The following is a 23364-nucleotide window of genomic DNA, read 5'->3' as shown; positions in this document are numbered from 1 at the left end:
AATACATGCAAGAGAACCTAGAAGAATGCCTGTTTATTTTTACTACCTTCAAATTCACTTAGTCTACTTTCTTAGATGTTTATTTTTTACAACCTCCAGGACCTTTCTGTTAAAGTCTTTGGAGATCAGCCCTGACTCATCATCCAGCCCCGCTGTGCCTAAGAGCAGTACTTGTCAGTCTCTCATTACAGGCAAATCACCTCAAAATCTTTTCTGAAAATATAGGTTTGGATGTGGTTGGTCAGGGTGTCCATAGATAAAGTTCCTGACGCTGGGAGCTTTCACTGACAAGAGAGGACATGAGCCTTCTCACAAAAGCTTCTGCCATAAATGTTTCTACAGCCCAGATAGAGGGGATATATTTGGGGACCCCCACGAAAGATGGTGAATCCCTAGGTGACTGATACAGCTCCTGCCCTTCTAAGCCAGAAAAGACCCTGGGAAGGTGGGCCCTGTTGTTTCACACATGCTGTCTCACTGATTCTCATTACGCATTCCATTACTGGGACTTCAACCCCAATGCTATGCTAGACTCTGAGAAAATAAAGAGTAAGATATACCCTCTGCCCTCAAGAAGCTTCTGGTGGAGGGTACACAGTTAAAATGGAGTGTCCTGGGTTTCAGGGGAGGAGTGCAAATGTGCTCTGAGAGCCTGGAAAAGAGGCTTTCAATCAGATCAGGGAGGACTTCCCAGAGAGGGCGACCCTCACACCGAAGAAGCTGAAAGCAATCCTAAGAATTAGCAAGGCAGGTGAGAGGAGAGGAAAGGGAGGGCAGCATCCTGCCAGGCAGGGGAGACAGCGTGAGCAAGGGCACAGGAGGTTGAGAGACGGGAGTTTCTTCGTAGAACCAGCCAGAGTTAGCTGGGGCTGGGATAGGCCTGCTCATCGCAAAGCGGCAGGAGATGGTGGATAAGCATGGCCAAATTGCTTTGGGAAACTGTGGGTGAAATAAAGCCTGACCACCTTTATTGTGCAGGACATCTCAGAACCTTTGGTACGTTCTTCACATCACACGTGTCCTAGAGGGATGATCATATACAGCATTTCCCCCCTCTTGTGGAACAGAAACACTTCACATCAAGACATCCAGCAGGGCATAGCTTCTCTTATGCATCCGTGGGAAACAGTGGGCTACTCAGACAGGTTCAGACCAAGACAACATGAAGATATTTTTCAGGGGATCCAGAGTCCTAAGTAACCTTACTTTTTTGGCCAGAGTTTCATGGCCAGCTACTGAGTCATGCTGTGCTGGGCTAAGCTAGTCTCCCCCAGTCAGTCTCTGTAGCAGGACTACAGGGGTTCAACAGTCTCCCATTCTGTTAGCATGAGGGCATCTGCCCAAGCCATGGGGCCGGCTAAGGGTCCCATCTCTTCTTGGTCAACTAACTCATCTTCCCAGGTGTCTGCAAAAAATTAGAGACAGACAAGGCATCTTGCCCCGTGAAAAGAAATGCTGAAATGGATCCTCTTGGCAGCAATTACTCAAAAGGAGAACAATGAAAAATCAAAAATTAATCAAACCTTGAAATATAACCAGGACTGGGGAATTGGTGAAATTGTATTTTGTTTTCATAATAAGAGCAGGACTGATGATTTTATTATATATATACATATGTATGTATATATATGTGTATAAATATATATATAATTTTACATATTTTAGAATGCTGGAGTGGGTAGAAAACACTCTGGAGTCAATTTGAGCCCCCAAAATAAGATCATAACAAATCACGAGCTCAAGCCCCCACCCCTCACCTCCTCTACTCCTGCATGCCCCACCCCCACAGCAGTCATAAATACTTCCAACCAAGAAAAATCTTTCTCATACGCCTTAGAGTAGGATTTACTGCCTCGGTTCTCCACCAGCAATTCCTCGATTATCGGCTCACTAAATATTTATGAGGGCTTTTCCAAGGTACAAATGCTCTGAATTCAGTCCCCATGGCCATTGCACCAATGAAATGTGTGACATTCAAGCTCACTCTTGCTTCACTAGTCCTGTCTGTAAGCCATCCTTGCCTGTATGGACTTCAGGTGTTATACTTTAGGGTTTTTACTCTTTGAAACAAATGGTAAATACTGGTGGACCCTAGCTAAAGAGGAGATAGTATCTACCTGGGACACAGAAGAGGACAGGAGATTCATCAAAGAATACAGAGCACTGCTCACATTTTGAGGTGTAATCTCAGGCGGGAGCTTTAATGGATTCTTAGGTCAGACTTACAGAAGCATGGGTGCCCACAAGACGGGTCAAGTATGGGAGAGCCACCTCTGTAAATGACCTGGCTGACAGTAGATTGTACCTCACATGTCCTTAGCTCAACAATGAAAATAATTTCTTCCCTCTGCTCTCTCATAAATCCAGCCCTCAGCTGAAAGGTTGTGTACCTGACCTCACCTTTGAGGAAAATGGGGTGTGGGAAGTAATGGGACACTGGAATGTGAGCCTAGAGTTCAGATCTGAAAAGCCTTCCCGTGGTGGGGGCAGAGAATGGATGCGGAGCCCTAACACCAAGCATCTTCTCTTTGTCTCCACCACCTAGTCCCCTGGCCTTCATCCTCTTCAACTGGTACCACCAAATACACATGATCTGAATGATCTTCAGGGTCACTAGACAGAACCAGCAAGGTCGTCTTTCTGTACTTTGAAAGCCCAACCCTTCCTTTCATGATTTCAGGAAAAGTTTTATGGCTGCAGCAAGAGAATAACCACGCACATACACACACACATGCACACACACACACACACACACACACACACACATGCACGCATGCACACACACACACATACACCCTGCCTCTATGCCTGTTCTTTTTATAGGCTGTAGCACATCTGTTCATTGTAAGGCTGCAGAAACCTAAAACCTGAAATGTTGATAGAAACAGATATGTTTTATACCATGTGCTAAAAGAAAAATTAATGAGGCAAATATTGTTCCTATGGCCAACGTGGGATGGAAAAAAGTGACAACCTCCATCTATATCACTGCAATCATGAGGCAAGAGATGAGACTAGCGGACAAAGTCGTCTAATTTTAATCCCTCCGGGAGGAAAACTGCACTTCCGTTAAGGAGGCGGCGCTTCTGAGGGCCGCGGGAAAGGGTGCCCGAGATACATGCGATGGCTCCACACGTGAGTGAGCGTTTGTGCTTACCCAAGGCCCGGCCACATCCCGGGGCCTGTCCCCAAGTCCTGGAGGAGTCGGGGGTGGCAGAAGTCACCAGGGAGAGGGCCGGGCCAGGAGGCCTGCGGGGAAGCTGTCAGGTTCATTGGTTTTGTGCCAGGATGGAAAGAGGTTGGGCAGACGTCCAGAGAGGAGCTTGGTAGAACTGCCTGGGATGGCAGTGAACCATGGGTTGGGAGTCAGAAGGTTACCCAGTGGTGTGAGGGCCTGGGGTTTCCGCACACCGCGGAAACTTGACCTTCAACCTCAACAAAGGGACTCGGCCGCGGATTTGGGACAGGAGAGAGGGACAGACTGAATGGTCTGAAAAGCATGGGGTCCCAGAGGGAAAGAGGTCAGCCCATGTCTCTACGAACAAAGCCCTCAGAGGTCTGAGTCCAGGTCAGGGGAGCAAGATTGTAAAATGCCCCTGAACTCTCAGGACTGGGCTCCTGTTCCGACCTTTCTAAGCCCGTTGTGGTGTTTGTGGGGCCTTAGGGAGGATGGCTGGCAGGTGGGGGCAACAAAGCCAGGGATGGGAATAAGTTACAAAAGGCAGGGGTCGGAGGGCTGGGCCTGGGTGATCCCGGAGTGGGGGTGGGCCACGGAGGGGATGCCGGAAGGTGATGATGGGGTGCCAGAACAATGAGAAAGCCATGGGGGAGGAAGGGGCACCGTTGGGGTAGACTTGTGCATTCATTTCGCACGCAAGGGCTGTGCCATGGAGACTGCAGACACAGACCACAGACTGGAGTGTGCTTGCCTGCCTCTCCCCCACCAGCGCCGGCCCCTGTAAGCCCCTCCCCCCACACTTGCTAACAACAGAGGGGGCTGTGGGTCTTTGTCTGAGAGCTGGAATACTCCCCTTCCTGAGTCCTTCCCACCCACCAAGCCAGAGGCTCTGCCTCTGCAGTGAGGGAACATCTGTGCCCTGAGACAAGGCCAGAACTGAACTGATTAATTTACTAATCCTTTAAAACCAGCTCCAGCTCCCAGAGTGAGAAACAAAAACAAAAAAAGAAAAAATAAAATAAAAACGAAAACAAACAAACAAAACAATAAATTGCCTCTTTTCTTCTTCTTCTTTTTTTAAAATGGGAACTTGAAGAGGAACAAAAGAATTCCCTGAGAACCACTAAATTTGTGCTTATCTTACTGGGGGCTCTTTTTGTACCAAACTTCCCCAAATGCCTACGTGTCCTTTTGAATTCCACCTGCTGTACGCCTAGGAATGGTCTAACCGGCCCATCATTCCTCTGAATATACACAATCTAAAGATGCAAAGACAATCCAGGGACTTAAAAAATCCTCCAGGGACCCAAGTCAAAGCCTGCATCTGCTTAGAGTCTTGATGACCATGAGATCCACGATGCTCGTGGCTACAGTGCCAGGCTCTGCAGGAAGGTCTGAGTTATTGGGGTATCTTCCCTACGAACAGCTCACTTAAATAAGAAAGAACCAAATTTATAACATGCAAAATAGTTCAATGCAAAATTGCTCCCGCCACTGGGAAATGGAGAGAGTTGCAGCTCCAGAGACAACTTTATGGGGTCTCCTGGCATTGTGGAGCTTATTAAAATCATAGATCACAGAGCTGAGGGCTGCAGGGAATTTTAGCCCTACTTCCATTATTCTCCCTACTCCCCTAAGTAAGAGTCGCTGTAATCTCTCCGTAAAGGGCAAGATGGTGGAAGAGACGGCACAGTGGACATGACCCTGAACTGACCCCCATTGTGCCCACGCTTCCTCACCATCCCGATCCATTTGCCCCTAGGCTTCCACAGGAGTTCATCTGATGGTTTCTCTGTCCTCGGTGAGGGTTCGTGTGCTTTATCAAAACCCTCCATGTGTGAGAAAAGCCGCCTTTTCTCCCATCTCCTCCTTCCCTTTCCCACTACCTCTCACCTCTTCAAGAGGAAAAACCACCCATTCTCTCTCTGATTTCCCACTCCTCCCATTCTGCCAGTCTTCTGTCACTTCTATACTGGGCTCTGAGGCAGACAGCTCACTGAGACTGAAACTGAGACTGAAACCAGTTTTTGTACTGGTTATTTCACCTTGAGCAAATCCCACTGCCCTGACCTGTCACCAACATGCCCTGAGGTCTGGGGAACAGTCTCCCACTCATGATGGAAGGAGTGGGAGGGAGCTGTCCTGGCAGTCATGAAGTCTGGGTTCTAGTTTCAACTCTAGGGTAACAGTGTGGGTAGGCTTGGGACGATCCCTGAATTCCTTACCATATTCCTTTTTAAGTGAAAATAAATAATACTCATTTCACAGGATGGTTGGAAGGATTAACAATGATGACGGAAAGGCTTTGCCTCTGTAAACCACAGACAGACGTCATGCAAGGTATTAGCTTCGTTATTATCCTACCCTATTGTTGAGGTCCCTAACATGGAACCTGGGTAAGTTGGCCCTATGGTAGGCAATGCCCAGCATATGACCCCCCTCTCTAAGGATTGATCTCCTTTACAGAGTGGGCCTGGGGAATGATATTTCTCTTCCCCCATCCTTCCCTCCTACTCAAAAGCCATTGACCACAGGCATGGTCACCTGACCTAAGCAGATGAATCCTATTCTCTCACCAGGGGGTTTAGAGTTAGGATTCTGAGACCCTAGTCAATATCTGATGCTCACTTCAACTGAGGACACAAAAAGATGAGCGATGAGGAATGGTTATATTTGGGTCATACACAAAGAAACAGAAAAAGAGAGAAGAAGGAAGCAGCCACTTGCATTCACCTACTTTTGCATCCAAGGTACAGGCTCTAGAACTATGAATGCTGCAGCAGGAGATGAACCAATGGATCCTGGATGGGCTAGGATGGGTCCAATATGCGCTGGTGTTCCCCGGCAAGGGAGGGGGTGCATCCCCTGACATCCAGACTTGCTTGATCCCCACAGCGAGGCCATGGTGTTCTCCTGTTGAACAGAAATCATTTCACATAATGTCGACATCAGACACCACTCTGTGACCAGGATGGATCAACACAAAAAACAAGACCACTTCATAACTATGTCTGAATACAGACAAAACGTGAACATTGTCCAACTACAGAAATGATCAAACATCCCCCCTATTCTGGCTAACAGAAGTGACTGCTGACTCTTTACCAATCACAGCCTCGGGCTGAGTCTAGTCCTCCCCTCCTTCTAGACAAGATAAGCCCATGGAGAGCACGGAGGAGGGTACTTGTTGGGATGAGAATTGGGTGTTGTATGGAAACCAATTTGACAATGAGTTATATTTAAAAAAAAAGATAAGCCCATGTATTTCAAACAGCCTTGAAAATATCGACCAGCTCTCCCCACAATGACTCTAGGCACTTTTTAGAACGTCAAAGGTATAAAGGAAACCATTTCTACACTGCTTGTACTCTCCTGCCTTTCTCTCTCTCCATAATAGCCTCACAGCTATAAAAAAGTCCACTAATAAAAAGTCCATTCATATGTCTTAGTGCTTCTAAGTAAAGCAATAATGGGGGGCCTGGTGCCCTGCTTCTCATCACAAGATAACAGGGTATAATTTCTTATATTTAAGCAGACCTAACTATCAGGAATACAACAACATTCTTCTCACTTTCACAATATAATCACGTTTGTATCTTGATGAAAAAAAAATAATTTGTGCGTAAAAATCAATATGGAGCTCTTTTTTTCTGTGTGCAAACACCAATACCTCCCTTGACCAAAGAGAGAAGAAAAATCAATATTAAAACAAAGGAAACATTGGATGGTTGATGTCTTTGACTTTTTCAAATTCAGAAGAATTTTCCAGATACAGAAACCTCTTAATTGAAATCTCTCTTCTGTTCAAGTTGGCATTCTTCAATTATGATGACAATAAATGCTTTCTATTCTGGATGAAAGCAAACGTTCTCTGATCCCTGGAGCGCAATAATGGAACATTCACTTTTAGGTTATGGGACATTGATATCTTCCCTGGAAAAAGTTTAATGGGTTAAGAAGCAGAAACTGTTCCTTTCTGGTCACCCCTTCTCTGCAGGACGTCTGGGGATAGACCTCACTATTCCATATCAAAAGCCACACTTCTTTATGTTTTATATTTTGGGTTTTTGACTAAGATTTCACTTTTTAAAAGGTGCTTTCTTGTCAGTAACAATGAGCAAACTGAGTCCCTGGATCTCAGATTCTAAATATCATTTTCCACTAAAAAGAATCAGACCTCACTTAAAGAAAACAAAAAGAAAGAAAGAAAGAAAGAAAGAAAGAAAGAAAGAAAGAAAGAAAGAAAGAAAGAAAGAAAAAAACAACCACCACCACAACAAAACACAATACAACACAACAAAACGAACACACTGATTCCAGGCCCTGGGAAGTAAAAGCACAAGGTGACCTGCAAGCCTATGAAATCTTGTTGTACCAGAGACAAGGAAGTGCTCAGAGACTAAGGGGTCTATGCCAAAAATATTCATAAAACAACTTAAGGGGCATATATTGGCCAAATCAAATTTAAAACAAAACAAAACAAAACAAAACAAAACAAAACAAAACTCCGTCCATAGTAGTTGTCAACACCAATAGAGAGAAAGAGGATCATGGGGCAGGGAGGAAAGCCCTCCTTTACAGAAGAATACCAGCTAAATAAAAGTGGACTGAATCACAGAAATAGGAAATTGCCATCTTTCATCCTTACTATGATAATTGTTTCAGGGAAAGACCATGGACCTCAAGGGGTCAAAGAGTGCAGTGAGGGGGCGCCTGGGTGGCACAGTCGGTTAAGCGTCCGACTTCAGCCAGGTCACCATCTCGCGGTCCGTGAGTTCGAGCCCCGCGTCAGGCTCTGGGCTGATGGCTCAGAGCCTGGAGCCTGTTTCCGATTCTGTGTCTCCCTCTCTCTATGCCCCTCCCCCGTTCATGCTCTGTCTCTCTCTGTCCCAAAAATAAATAAACGTTGAAAAAAAAATTAAAAAAAAAAAAGAGTGCAGTGAGTGGACAATTTGGCCACTACCAAATACCAATGCCCATTTTAATTAACTAATTACAAAAAGGCCAGTAGATCCTAATGAAGGAGTGACCCGGTAGCCACCACCTTAACCCTGGGATCCAGGCTGGTGTCATTTAGAGGAAGCCTGGCAGCACGTGACTACTAGCAGCTCGCAACAGGAAACACGAAACAACACCAACAAAGTGTTCTTTTTTTTTTTTAATTTTTTTTTTAACATTTGTTTATTTTTGAGACAAAGAGAGACAAAGCATGAACGGGGGAGGGTCAGAGAGAGGGAGACACAGAATCCGAAACAGGCTCCAGGCTCCGAGCTGTCAGCACAGAGCCCGACGCAGGGCTCAAACTCACGGACCGCGAGATCATGACCTGAGCCAAAGTCGGCCACTCAACCAACTGAGCCACCCAGGCGCCCCACACCAACAAAGTGTTCTTGTTGGAAAGGATGGCTCTGAATCTGAGTCTCCAGAGGGCCCTTCAATTATAGGAAATACAGGAGATATAAGAAGAGATTAAATGACACATTGGAAGCAATTAGAAAAATCCACAGTGTGGGATACTCTAAAAGAAAACTGGCCTGACGCCAAAAAATGAATCTCATTAAAGAAAGAAAAAAAAATTCTAGATTAAAAGAGATGAAAACCTCACAATAGCCAAATATAGTTTATGAGCTTTGACTAAATCCTGGTTGGAAAATAAATAGCTATAAAACATATTTTTTGGACAAATGGGAAGATATGAACATGACTGGATATTGGAGAAGTACTGTTAATTTCCTTAGGTACAATAATGGTGCCATGGTTTTGAGGAAAATGTCCTTAATCTTGGTAGTTTAAGTGTCATGTTCTTTGCAACTTCCCTTTTATTTATTTATTTTTAAATGTTTTATATATTTTTGAGAGAGAGAGAGAAACAGTATAAGCAGGGGAGGGGCAGAGAGAGAGGGAGACACAGAATCCGAGGCAGGCTCCAGGCTCTGAGCTGTAGGCACAGAACCCAATGGGGGACCACGAGACCACAAACCTGAGATCATGACCTGAGCCACCCAGGCACTCTACAACTTCACTTTTAAACCCGTTCGAGAGGACAGGAGGGGGAGGAAGGAAATTGGGAGCGAGGAAGCAACACCTCTGGCAGAATGTTAAGAATTATTAAATTGGGGGCACCCTGGTGGCGCAGTCAGTGAAGCATCTGACTCTTGATCTCGGCTCAGGTCATGACCTCACAGTTGGTGAGATCAAGCCCTGCTTCAGGCTCTGTGCTGCACAGAGCCTGCTTGGGATTCTCTCTCTCCCTCTCAAAATAAATAAATAAAGTTGAACAAAAAAAGAATTATTAAATCTAAATGGAGGATTTATGAGGTTTTATTGTTCTCAGCTTTTCTATTGCTACCAGTTGAGTTCTCCAGGAGGCTGACTCTGAGATAAAGGTTAGCTGAAGGGGGGCAGGCAGGTGGTTTATTAGGGCATGCTGTTAGGATCATCATTGTTGGAGAGAGGAAGGAAGAAGGATAGGGCAGAGGAAGGAGTTGGACTCTGTTACAAATACAAGGACTCTACTGCGTTGATCCTTCTGGGAGTTTGGAGCTGGGATGGCCCTTGCTGGTTGTCCCCTGTTAGGGTGAGGGAGCAGGGCCATTATTCTCTTTGCCCTCCACCCCCTGCCAGGGTGTCAAATGACTGACTGAATGACTTCAGTTCTGAATGGGAGATCTGGGTGACACAGCACAACATTCATAAATTTGGAATATTTTCTATTAAAAGCTTGGGGGTGGGATATAAAAAGGGGTTGCTTTGCCCTGAAAACATTGGATAACCACTGGCCTACATTCTCTTCATCCTTATAAAACTCTTCAAATACTGGGGCGCTTGGGTGACTCAGTTGGTTAAGCTTCTGACTCGGTTTAGTTTCAGGTCATGATCTCATGGTTTGTGAGTTCGAGTCCCATGTCAGGCTCTGCACTGATAGCACAGAGCCTGCTTGGAATTCTCTCTCCCTCTGTCTCTGGCCCTCTCCGCTCTAAAATAAATAAAAAAATAAATAAAACACTTCAAGTACAATTGACAACCCACTTTAAAGACGAGGGAACAGGGGCAGCACTAAGTCAAATCACCATCCCAGGGTAAGTGGTAGGGCTGGAATTCAGATCCACATTGTCTGACATCAGAAGTGTGGTATTGAACCACTGCACTATACCAGCCCTCTACACTCCTTTCCTCAGTTTCCCCATTCCTGCCTGGTCCATCTCTTACTGCCCCAGTTGCATGAGAAGGAATAGCTCTCATCTGGTGGCTCATGCCATTTACAATGATTCCAAATCTTCCTCCACAGAAATCATTATCTTCCCCATTCCAAGCCCATTCCCATCTTGTTTAATGAGGAAGGAAACTGATTGTGCTGTTTTAGCCTCCACATGTCCTTCATTTCAGAAGGGCCCTTGGGTTACACCAAGGAAAGGGGCCAACAGATGTGGTTTTAAACTCTGAGTGTCACTGGCACGTAATAGGAACTTGAAACACGCTTATCAGATGGTTGAATAAAGGAAGCTTTAGTTGAATGCAGTAGGGAAATGCTGCATTTTAAAGGAGTCATAGAATGGAACTTTTTGCTGATATTTCCTGAACATCAGTGTTCTTACTTCATGGTTTAATGACACCTTGTGTGTGTGCATGTGTGTGTGTGTGTGTGTGTGTGTGTGTGTGTGTGTGTGTCTGTCATACAAATGCGAAGGAGAAAGCTCTCTCTCTCTGTCACAAGAACTTAAGAGGGCCCCAAAGCATGGTCACTTGAGCCTTGAAGCATTAAGACTTCAGTAACATAGCTTGTTCTGTCCACACACGTGTCATTTTCCTCCCCAGTGTACCCACACGTCTCCAGAATAACCCACACATTTTCAGGAAGCCACTTTGGAACCACCACTTTTCTCCTCCAACCCTCAAAGTTGTCACGGATTTTGACTAGTCATGCCTTGCTCCTTTCTTTCTGGTGACTCCTCTCTCTAGGATCCTATTACTGCTCTTAGATTTTGCTTCTAGGAGAATCTGCCCACACATGTATGTGGTTTCCCAGACAATCCGTGTCCAAACCTCAGTTGTAGATGTACTTGAAGTTTTTATTTCCATTTCTCCCCTTCAAAGGGCTCTATTTATCTTTATCAGTACATGCATTAGGGGGCAGAGGAAAAGGCATCATCATTACATAATGTTGTGTGTGTTCATGCATGTATGTATGTGTGTGCTATACACATATACATAAACATTTGCACATACACACATCTATATGCAACTCCAGACATGTAACATGATATGGTTAGTTCTCAAGTCATTGAATCCCCCTACACAGACTGAACAGCTCTGCCTTATAAGTTCACTCAGAGCACGGGGACATTTCGATAATTACTCAAAATTTTAGTGTAATTTATCTGCCCATGCATTTGTCTTCCCCATGAGCCTGAGAGCTCCTACTGGGAAATAAGCCTTATAACTTCTTAGTCTTTACATTCCCAGTGCCTGGTAAACAGTTGTTGTGTGCATTAATAAAAGAATCAATGCCAATCGACCATATCATTAAAGGGTTGCAGGACATGTGAGTGGTAAAGGGCTCTCAGGTCCTCCTGCCTCCTGCCTAGACAAACCTAGACAGTATTAGTCCTCTCAGATTTTTTTTGTCCTCTTTTTAGAATGGAAATTCTGGGGAAAAAAGTCCTTTATTTGTTCCACACAAAGACAGTGATGTTAAGAACTTCATAATTGTTTAATGCTAGTCAGAAATTTTATTCATGGCCTAAATTTAAAAATTGCTTTCCAATCAGACAACAAAAGGAAATCAAAGGCATCAAAATTGGCAAAGATGAAGTCAAGCTTTCGCTTTTTGCAGATGACATGATATTATACATGGAAAATCCGAGAGACTCCACCAAAAGTCTGCTAGAACTGATACATGAATTCAGCAAAGTTGCAGGATACAAAATCAATGCACAGAAATCAGTTGCATTCTTATACACTAACAATGAAGCAACAGAAAGACAAATAAAGAAACTGATCCCATTCACAATTGCACCAAGAAGCATAAAATACCTAGGAATAAATCTAACCAAAGATGTAAAAGATCTGTATGCTGAAAACTATAGAAAACTTATGAAGGTAACTGAAGAAGATATAAAGAAATGGAAAGACATTCCCTGCTCATGGATTGGAAGAATAAATATTGTCAAAATGTCAATACTACCCAAAGCTATCTACACATTCAATGCAATCCCAATCAAAATTGCACCAGCATTCTTCTCAAAACTAGAACAAGCCATCCTAAAATTCATATGGAACCACAAAAGGCCCCGAGTAGCCAAAGTAATTCTGAAGAAGAAGACCAAAGCAGGAGGCATCACAATCCCAGACTTTAGCCTCTACTACAAAGCTGTCATCATCAAGACAGCGTGGTATGGGCACAAAAACAGACACATAGACCAATGGAGTAGAATAGAAACCCCAGAACTAGACCCACAAACATATGGCCAACTCATCTTTGACAAAGCAGGAAAGAACATCCAATGGAAAAAAGACAGTCTCTTTAACAAATGGTGCTGGGAGAACTGGACAGCAACATGCAGAAGGTTGAAACTAGACCACTTTCTCACACCATTCACAAAAATAAACTCAAAATGGATAAAGGACCTGAATGTGAGACAGGAAAACATCAAAACCTTAGAGGAGAAAGCAGGAAAAGACCTCTCTGACCTCAGCCGTAGCAATCTCTTACTCGACACATCCCCAAAGGCAAGGGAAATAAAAGCAAAAATGAATTACTGGGACCTTATGAAGATAAAAAGCTTCTGCACAGCAAAGGAAACAACCAACAAAACTAAAAGGCAACCAACAGAATGGGAAAAGATATTTGCAAATGACATATCAGACAAAGGGCTAGTATCCAAAATCTATAAAGAGCTCACCAAACTCCACACCCGAAAAACAAATAACCCACTGAAGAAATGGGCAGAAAACATGAATAGACACTTCTCTAAAGAAGACATCCGGATGGCCAACAGGCACATGAAAAGATGTTCAGCGTCGCTCCTTATCAGGGAAATACAAATCAAAACCACACTCAGGTATCACCTCACGCCAGTCAGAGTGGCCAAAATGAACAAATCAGGAGACTATAGATGCTGGAAAGGATGTGGGGAAACAGGAACCCTCTTGCACTGTTGGTGGGAATGCAAATTGGTGCAGCCGCTCTGGAAAGCAGTGTGGAGGTTCCTCAGAAAATTAAAAATAGACCTACCCTATGACCCAGCAATAGCACTGCTAGGAATTTACCCAAGGGATACAGGAGTACTGATGCATAGGGGCACCTGTACCCCAATGTTTATAGCAGCACTCTCAACAATAGCCAAATTATGGAAAGAGCCTAAATGTCCATCAACTGATGAATGGACAAAGAAGGTGTGGTTTATATACACAATGGAATACTACGTGGCAATGAGAAAGAATGCAATATGGCCTTTTGTAGCAACGTGAATGGAACTGGAGAGTGTGATGCTAAGTGAAATAAGCCATACAGAGAAAGACAGATACCATATGGTTTCACTCTTATGTGGATCCTGAGAAACTTAACAGAAACCCATGGGGGAGGGGAAGGAAAAAAAAAAGAGGTTACAGTGGGAGAGAGCCAAAGCATAGGAGACTGTTGAAAACTGAGAACAAACTGAGGGTTGATGGGGGGTGGGAGGGAGGGGAGGGTGGGTGATGTGTATTGAGGAGGGCACCTTTTGGGATGAGCACTGGGTGTTGTATGGAAACCAATTTGACAATAAATTTCATATATTGAAAAAAAATAAAAATAAAATAAAAACTGAAAAAAAATAAAAAATAAATAAATAAAAATTGCTTTCCATTATTATCCCTCAAGTGTATGTGTGTATGTTTTTATATACTCATTCTAGTTCGTAAGCTCTTCAGAGAGAGGACTGGTCAATCTTCATAATATATTTATATGATTCCAACATATGGCCATATTAATCAACATTAAATTATATGTAGCTATAGCTGTCACTTTAGAACACTGCTTTGGGAACAGCCATTAGCTGATGAACAAACAGCAACTCTATGACATTATCTATGACTGTCTCTAAACACCTGGCACTATAATTATTTGGTAGAACTGATGTTTGTCGTAGTAAAAGAACTTAGTGGTTGGTTTGAACTTGTTTTGTGCAACAGCTTCTAATTCAGCCATAGGCACAAGGATTTCTGGTTCACACACAGCCCTTCTCCTCTCCCCACACCCCTCCAGGACCCTGTCGCTTTCCAGTACTATCTTTCAATCTGGCTAGGGCACCATGGTCTCTTGTGAGCTTCTCTCCAGACTTGCTCCATGGGTACCAAGAGGAGGGTGGAGCAGAGTCAACCTTAGAGAAGATGGGGATCAAAGGAACTTGGATTGCTAAATAGCAGTGAGAGGAAGAGCTAGGGGTATGAGGAGAGAGATGGATCGAACTCATACTGTGGAGGGCTTATCACGTGCCAGGTATGAGGTCAGACATTATGTCCATTCTTGCACTTAATCCCCTGAAAAATGTTATATTTAACATTTACAGAAGAGAAAATGAAGTTCCAGTTTCCAATGTCACACAACAAGGATGTGGCAGAACCCAAGCCAGTCATCTCTGATCCTGTCCATAATTGGCTGGGAGCCCTGGTTTTTATAGCCAGCTCACTTCTCACTAAAGGAGCAACCTCAAATAATTTCACTGAATGAAACATTTTGAGGTTTTCTTCCCAAATATATTATTTATTGAAAACTTATAATCACTAATCATCACATAATATCCTGTACTAATAACTGGCAGCATCCATATCTCTTTCTACACTGTGAGAGAGTAGGCTATCGCATCTCCCAGGAAGATCGCTATTCTCTCTTGCTCACTTCAGCTTGGTGGAAAAGAATATCTTTCCCTTAACCCCACTCTTGGCCAAAGTCTTAGTTAAAAATCACTTCATTTCAAATTAAAAAAAAATCACCCTCACTCCATCTTGTCCGCACAAAAGGAAATTAGAAGGAGACACAGGTGTCTTAGGGAACCCACAGTCAGAAAGTATGATCAGTCCTCAAAAGGGGCTGGAACCAGGAACTGCAGAGTCAGTAGGAAGTAAATCAGTCTCTCTCTCCACCCCCTTCCCCGCACTCATTCTACACATCTCCTTCATCCTTTGCCCTCTCCAAGCATTTGACCTTCTCTATTTGGGCAAGTACTTGGCTCATATACAATCTCCCACTTCAGCTGTCCATCACTTCTCAGTTCAAGCATCTCACCCAGCCCTCACTGAGCTTCTAGGTCCTACCTGTAAATTTTCAGAAGATGGAATCTGATTGGGCTGCCTGAATCACATGGTCACCACAATCCCCTCAGGTGTGACTGTCCAGGCAAATGACTTGCCTCAAAGACCCTGTATTCTGAGAAAGGCTGGTTCTGAACAGAGTGTGGGTACAGGGAAGACATGATTAAAGGAGGAAATGGTTGGAAATCTGCTATGGCACGAAACACAGTAAGGCCTGTGAGTATCGTCAGTGATAACTGAAGAGCCTAGAACCAGAGAGGACCAGGAACATTCCTATTAGCACAGCCACTACCAATGCAATGACTGTGGTGAGAAATTCTTGGGCCATGAGGACTTTAACCCAAAGTTATATTTCTGGCCTTTTTGACTCTTTGATTCCATCTCTTCTTGTCAGTATTTGACCCATTGTGAAATAACAAAACCCTGGAAACAACATGAAGGTCTATCACTATGGAAACGGTGAATCAAATTCTGGAACAGTCAATGTATAGAACACTGTGCATCTATTAAAACAAATAAATTGGATCAATATGCATTAAGTTGAGAAAATATTCGGCATTTTATGAAACTAAAAAACATTGCAGGGGCACCTGGGTGGCTCAGTTGATTAAGTTTCCCACTTCGGCTCAGGTCACGATCTCACAGGTCATGAGTTTGAGCCCTGCATCGGGCTTTGTGCTGACAGCTCAGAACCTGGAGCCTGCTTCGGATTCTGGGTCTCCCTCTCTCTCTACCCCTTGCCTGCTCACACTCTGTCTCTCTCTCTCTCTATCTCTCTCTCTCTCTCTCTCTCAAAAATAAACATTAAAGAATTTTTTAAAAAACATTGCAGAATAATGTATATAATATCCTATTTTGTAAAACAAAACAACAACTACTACAAAGCAAAGTTTTAGCCAGCTACAAATGTGTAGGTGAGTAAGGATATACCAAACTGTGAACACTGATTACTTTGGGGGCAGGGGAAGGGGGATTAGAAAGTAAAAAAGAGAGACAATTAATGTTTTCTTTATATACGTCTGAATGACTTATGAGAAGGCTCACATGCTTATACTTGTAATTTTTTAAGTTTATAAATGAAGTAGAAAGATTTTTTAAATTCTATATTTAAGAGCCCATCTCAAATGCCACCGTTCCTGGCCTTTTCTGATCCCCTAGGGCGTTCTGTGCAAACTCCCACATAATGTGGGTTTCTCTTATAATTCTGATATTCTGTCTGGAATGATAGATGTTGCCTATCTCTCTCCACCTTACTTACACTGTAACTCCATCAGGGAGCCAGTTCTGGACACCCCACCCCCAACATTAACAACATTTAAAATGGTATATTCTACAGAAGAGATACCTGGTAAACCTTTACTGAATAGGATTAACTCAATACTTAGCAATTTTTCCAGCATGTCCTGTATGTTGCCTTCAAAAAGGTAGATTCTTTCTAAGAATTTGCCTTGCCCTATGAACACAGCAATCTCTATTTCTAGTACAGTGGTGTATTATTTTCTAGTCATTTCAAGGTAATTTATATTTCGGTCCATAATTTGAGGGGAAACCAAATGAGTCATTTTTTTTTTTTAATATTGTGAACTGATAACTCAGTGAACTCCAAGCCGCCATAAGTCTTTAAAATTAATTTGGGGCACCTCAGCTGACCTTGGCAGGCACAGTCCACCAGGTCTGGGTCTTGGAAAACCAAAGCAGTGATTAACCCTGTCAGAGATAAAATGGCTGATGTCAAGCTCCTCCAAATTACAATCATGCTTGACCTGCTTTTCTCCTTCTGAATGAACCTTATTACTGAGAAACCATCATTCAAAGGACATATAGTTAAACATTTAATAAATCTGTGATCAAAATCCAGGAACAGAATTAAGCCTTTGATGAAAGTGACATAGAATGGGAGCAGAACCAAGGTAGAACACAGAACAAAGCCAAGGGCAGGATGGGGAAGGGGTTTGTGTTGAGACGGTGGTCAGAAATTCTGACTCTCAGTTGTCCTTTGGAAGATGCTTTCACTTGGATCTGGTGACAGCAAGTTTGTAGGGAACCAAAGAGTAATCTCAGTGGGCATTTAAAAAGCTTCTAGGAGTTAGATCATGCACTGTCAATAACGCAGGCCCTTGAAGCCGACCTTGAACTCACCCGTTGCCATACAGCAAGAATAATTTGTCACTGTGCAATATAGACTCAGTAATAAAACACCATACCTCTAAAAATTACTAAAAAAAGAAAAGACCTGGGGAGGAGGGATTGGATAATGTATACCAAAAAGGAAGAACAGAGGGATAACGAGGTGAGGGGCAGCAAGGTGAGAAGACAATGGAACAGGGGTCCAGAGATATGTTTCTGCCTCTGACATGAAAATCCCCATTTGTGACCTTAGATATATCATCCCACCTCTTAAAAGCCTCAAGGGGATGTCATTTGTTCCTCACACTACAATGTGCAAAAGAATCATCTGGGAATCTTTTTGAAATGCAGAATCTGATTTAGGAGATCTGGGGAGGTTTTGTATCTCACAGGTTCTGGAGTGATCCACCGACCACACTCTGAGAAGCAAGAAATATGATGATCGCTGGATTCCTTTCCAGCTTTAAAATTCTGATTCCTAAAATAGAATCTCCACCTTCTCACGTAGACCCCTCTGGGTAGCCCCTGCCCCAGCAGAGGGTGGCCTCTGACTTCGATATTCAGTCTGCTTCTGTTCCCAATTTAACAGGACATCAATTCTCGTGATCACGTGGGATTCTTCTTTCTCTTCACCCAAATGAAGGAGAATGGAAATTGAACAACCCACCCTTTCTCATTTTTGAAGCTTAGAGGCAAGCATATAGCCCTTTTTTTTTTACTTTCTACTTGACATTTGGAAAATCAAGAAGGAGAAGTTACAACACTTCAGCCAACCTGGTGATATTCTAGACATTTCCTTCTAGTGCTTTTTCATATATATATGTATACACACACACACACACACACACAGATACATGTTTTTTCAGCATGGGAATTATAGTGAATACACAGGTTCATGCTAACTACAAAATTGTATTTTCTCATTTCATGAAAAATCTCTGAAATTGTGATTTTAATGACATCACAATCTTCCACCATAAGAATGTCCACTATGCAAATACCAATTGTTGGACATTTAAGTTTTTGTTGCAATTTTAAACAATACTTAGGTAAAAATCCTTATTGTTTTTATAGCTACCATTTGTTAAATATCTACTATGTGCCAGACACTGTGTTAAATGCTTCATATCCATCACATCATTAATCCTCCCGATGACCTTTCAAGATGAGTATTAGTATGATATCCATTCTATTGGGAAGGAGACTGAGACACAGAAAAGTCACATGACTTATCGGGATCACACTGATAGTCAAGGGTAGAGGTGGAAACACACTCAGGTCTGTCGGACTCCAAAGCCAAGATCATGACCACTGTGTGGCATTTCCTCATACATAAACCCCTAGGTGCTTCTCTGATTATTTCAGTAGGATCATTTTTTTGTTTATGTGTATATGAATTTCTTTGTTTAATTGCAAAAGTGATACAGCCTCAAAGAAATAATTTAGGCAATGTATGGATGTAAAAAAAACAAAAAAACAAAAACAAAGAAAACCTATATCCTCCTTTCTCTCCCTTCTATGATTTCTTGAGGTTTTTTTCCTTGCTCTGTGTTTTCTATGCTAACGTAGCATATGGAAAGGCAGAAATCATGTGTTTTTTACAATTCCATCTCTAGTCTCTGACACAGAGCTAGCTAGGCCTTAATAAATATCTATTGAAAAAATAAATGAATAATTGAATAATTTTTTAAAAATAAAAATGGAATCTTGCCATACATTTTTCTCTGAAATTTCTATTTTCACTTAACAAATCTCAAGCAACTTTCCAGGGCACAACATATATATATATAATTATTTTTAAAATAACTGTATAATAATCCATGATGTGGATACACCATAATTTATTAAGTAATTTGCCATAATTCAACATGCATGGTTATAGATTTGGGGGTTACTATTGATGTTGCATTGAATACCATATGAATTTTCATATACTGATACTTTTGTTTCTTTAGCATAGTTTCTATAATTAGGATTATTGATTCATAGAGGATGTATATTTGAAATGTTAATATGTAATGCCAGGGAATTTTTCTAAAATGCTTGGCCAATTCACATTCAAACAAGTAGCATGTAAAAGTATCCACGCTCCCAGACATTTACCACCTGATCAAACTTTTACATCTTTACCAGTCTGGTGGGTTAAAAAACATCTTGGTGTTTCGATTTGCATTTTCTTTATTGCTAGTGAGTTGAATGCCTTTTTAAATTGCTTGCTTGCTTGCTTTTTTCTGTGACCTGCAGGACACTTGCTCTAAGTAAAATTGCTGGATTAAAACATGTGAACATTTTATTTTATTTTATTTTATTTTTAATTTTTTTAACGTTTATTTATTTTTGAGACAGAGAGAGACAGAGCATGAACGGGGGAGGGGCAGAGAGGGAGGGAGACACAGAATCGGAAGCAGGCTCCAGGCTCTGAGCCATCAGCCCAGAGCCCGACGCGGGGCTCGAACTCACGGACCATGAGATCGTGACCTGAGCTGAAGTCGGACGCTTAACCGACTGAGCCACCCAGTCACCCCAAGATGTGAACATTTTAAATGTGCTTGACATTTAGCCAAATTATTGTCTTCCAGAGGTGATGGAATAACTTACCCTCCCACAAGCAGACCATGTAACGTCCAAACGAGGTATTTTAATTTAAAAAGTAAAGGTATTTGACAGTTTGAGAGTCTCTGATGATTTCCTTGGGCGTTTCTCACCTCTCCTTGAGAAAGCCAAGTGGCTTTCTTTTTTTTTTTTTTTTTTTTCCTCCCTTCAGAAAGCTCCTGAAGAGACGTTTTCTTCCCCTGGAAGGAAAAGCCAAGGTGGAGGGAAGCACTTTCAGCACAAAAGACCTGCAAGGGCAGACAGGAGCTGTAGTTGGAGGGTAAGGGCATTTCCAAGAAGACAGGGGAACAGGAGAATGAGCACTAGTCTTGTTTCCGGAAGAATAGAGAGAGCTGGTCTAGAATTTGAGGGCAAGTTTATACTGGTGTTTGCTGTGAGGCATGGCCTTGCCCCATTGCTATGGGGAGGTAGGGTGGGAAGGATGATATTGCTCTGTGGCACGAGCTCAATCTCTCCTGTCACATTCTAGGAAGAGTTGGCCACCAGTGGGCCTCATCCAATTGCACAGAATTTAATTCAAACAAACAAACACCGTTCAACATTTGTCATAAGCGAAGCCCTGACAAGGGGAACAGATTGCTGCTCTAGACACTGCATTATTAAATAGAGTACACATTAAGACTGTTTATAAAAACCCTAAACCAGAGTAAGGTGTGAACTGTTTGGAAGGTGCATCAAGCTATGGTGAGTTGAAACAGAGAGGTTGCATCCACTTAGTAGGATCAATGAGGCTTCCTGGACAGAGGTCAGGAGGTTGGAGTGGCGCCTCAGTTCTAAAGAAGGTGTTATGTTCCCCCACCCAGCCACTCTCAGAGCGTCAGGCGGCTACCAGTCCATGTGCTACCCACACAGGTCCATCCATGCATTGCCCTTGCATCAGTCCTAGACCTACAGGCTGATTAGAGTCAAGGAGGGCATGTAATCATCTCTCTTCTGAAGACTGAAATTCAGAGGCTCAGTTTAAATTGGGAGCATCTGGTGTGTCCCCAGCTAGGTCAGGCTGGGATCAACATGGCTGCTTAAGAAAACAGCTGCTGGTGACCTCTCTGGATGTAGACATGGCTGGGGCTTTGTATTCTGCTGAGAAAAGGGGGAGCGAGATGTTACACAGGAGGGGATGAATGAAAGAGAAGAAGAGTAAGGAATGGGCAGTTTGGTTGTGAGACGGTTCCTGTTCTCTTTGGACCTCTGGGGTCCTGCGGGATTGGTCATGAGCCCCACAAGTGGGAGGCATTCCAGAAGAGGGGTTTCCAGAGGCTGTGGGCCCCTGGACTAAGGTAGGATGGTTTCAGGGGAGGTGAGTGCTTCGGGGCAGAGCAGTCCAGTTCTCTTCCTGGCCCCCATGCTCACTGGGTCTTAAACTGGAGGGCAGCTTTGCCCAGGACGGTGCGCATCAGAGGAGCTATTTGCCAGAGAGTGAGTCCTCATGGAGGGCATCAGCTACAGCTGGACCATACCCCTGAAAGCTCAAGAACAACAGGAAGACTGGAGAAAGGAGGGCGTTGAGGTCCTGCATGCTGCCCCCACGGCCGAAAGCCTCAGGATCTGGGCATTAGTGTCAACACAAAACTCATTTGTTCCTACACTTTCCTGAGGCCTGGAAACAGTTAGTTGCACGGGGGATGGTATATATGATATCCCACCTAGAGCGGAGTAAATTTAACAAATGCCCATTGCCTTTGGAGAAAACGGGACTCAAAACTTCTTCCTCAGTTAAGACACTCAGCTTCGTTAGGTGAAGCCTTCCAGCTCCAGCTGAAAGAACATCCCATATCCCATCCTGATGTGCTGTCAATAGGTTCTGTTCAAATCCCAAAATTAGAAGCTAGATTCTTTGGCAAGAACATCTAGGGAGGTCAGAGTCACTTTCGCTCCATTAAATGACCATTGCACAGTGTTTATTAGCAGTTACATATTAAACCCTGAACGTGGAAGATGTTTAACACCTATTAATTTGGTTTGATTTAATGTATGAATCTAGTGCATATAATTTCAATTAAAAAATTATGTAAAGCCCTATAGTTTGCATTTGTTATACCCATGAGGACAAGTGATATCCTCCTTCCCTCAACACTTTTCCTTTTTCCCTCTTCAGCTATTAAGCTGTCAGGGAGACCTCTCACCTACTTACCCACAGGGAGACCCCATGACTCTCACACAAAGGTCTGTTCCAGTGTGGCAGGAAGGAGAGGTAAAAGGCACGAAGCTTCCTCTGGGTGCCAGACCTTTTTTCTCCTTTCTTTCTTTCTCTCCTCCTCTGGGCTCCCTTCTTACCAAAACACTACAAAAAAAAAAAAAAAAAAAAAAAAAAAAGTAAACCCTATACTTCCTCTAGGATCTCTCTCTCTCAAATTTGCTTGTTTGGTAAAGACACATTTTGGTCTGCCTTCCCATCTGCAAAGACAAACTAAATCCAAGATGAAATTAACACAGGCTGTTTATTCACGAGCCTGCAGCAAGGGAACCCCATCTGCCCTCCCTTGCATTTCAGCAGGGGCTCAGAGGTGCTAGTTAGAAAAGAGGGCAGGTTTTGCAGAGTGAAGAGAAATCCCGAGGCAAGATGCTGATTGCCCTGCTTTCTGCTAAGGTGGGGTGTGGAAGCTGGGGAGACTTTCTAAGTGATCTGAATTCTCGGCAGTCCACGGTCAGCTGCAAAGGGGCAAGTGAGGAGCTGGGGCGGGGGGGGGGAGGGGTGACATTTCAAGAGAGGAAGGGTTTATTTTTGTGGCCTTCCATTTCCTGGAACAACTGGGGGCCAATGGGTGCTCTTTCATGGTCCTTAAGAAAAGCTGCACAGCATGGCAGGCAGTTTCTCACATCAAAATCCAACCATGTAGAATGCATGTATACATATTTTGTGTATATATATATATATATATATATATATATGTACACACATACACATATATACACACATATATATATGTATATGTATATATATATGTATATATATGTATATATATATGTGTGTGTATATATATATATATATATATATATAGTATGTGTGTGTGTGTGTGTGTATATATATATATGTATGTATAATCTTTTGCTGGAAGAGAACTAACATCTTAATTCTAAACTGGAGCTAGCAATAATTCAGAAATGCATTCGTTAGAAAGAGTTTATACTTCTTTTTTAAGTGCCTTCACTTCACT

General features: G+C 43.0%; 1 long non-coding RNA gene across 10 annotated transcripts in view; it reads right to left on the bottom strand.

Annotated features, from left to right (window-relative positions):
• The window catches only part of LOC111556558, a 415573-nt gene that overhangs the window by 198227 nt on the left and 193982 nt on the right, over positions 1-23364 (bottom strand). For all 10 annotated transcript variants that reach the window (XR_006585899.1, XR_006585905.1, XR_006585900.1 and 7 more), the window contains one exon: positions 5916-6091. This is a non-coding gene — a long non-coding RNA (uncharacterized LOC111556558). The remainder of the gene's footprint in view (positions 1-5915; positions 6092-23364) is intronic.

This window comes from Felis catus, chromosome D1, assembly GCF_018350175.1.
Source record: "Felis catus isolate Fca126 chromosome D1, F.catus_Fca126_mat1.0, whole genome shotgun sequence".
Lineage (NCBI taxonomy): Eukaryota > Metazoa > Chordata > Mammalia > Carnivora > Felidae > Felis > Felis catus.
This window is presented reverse-complemented; position numbering and strand designations above follow the sequence as displayed.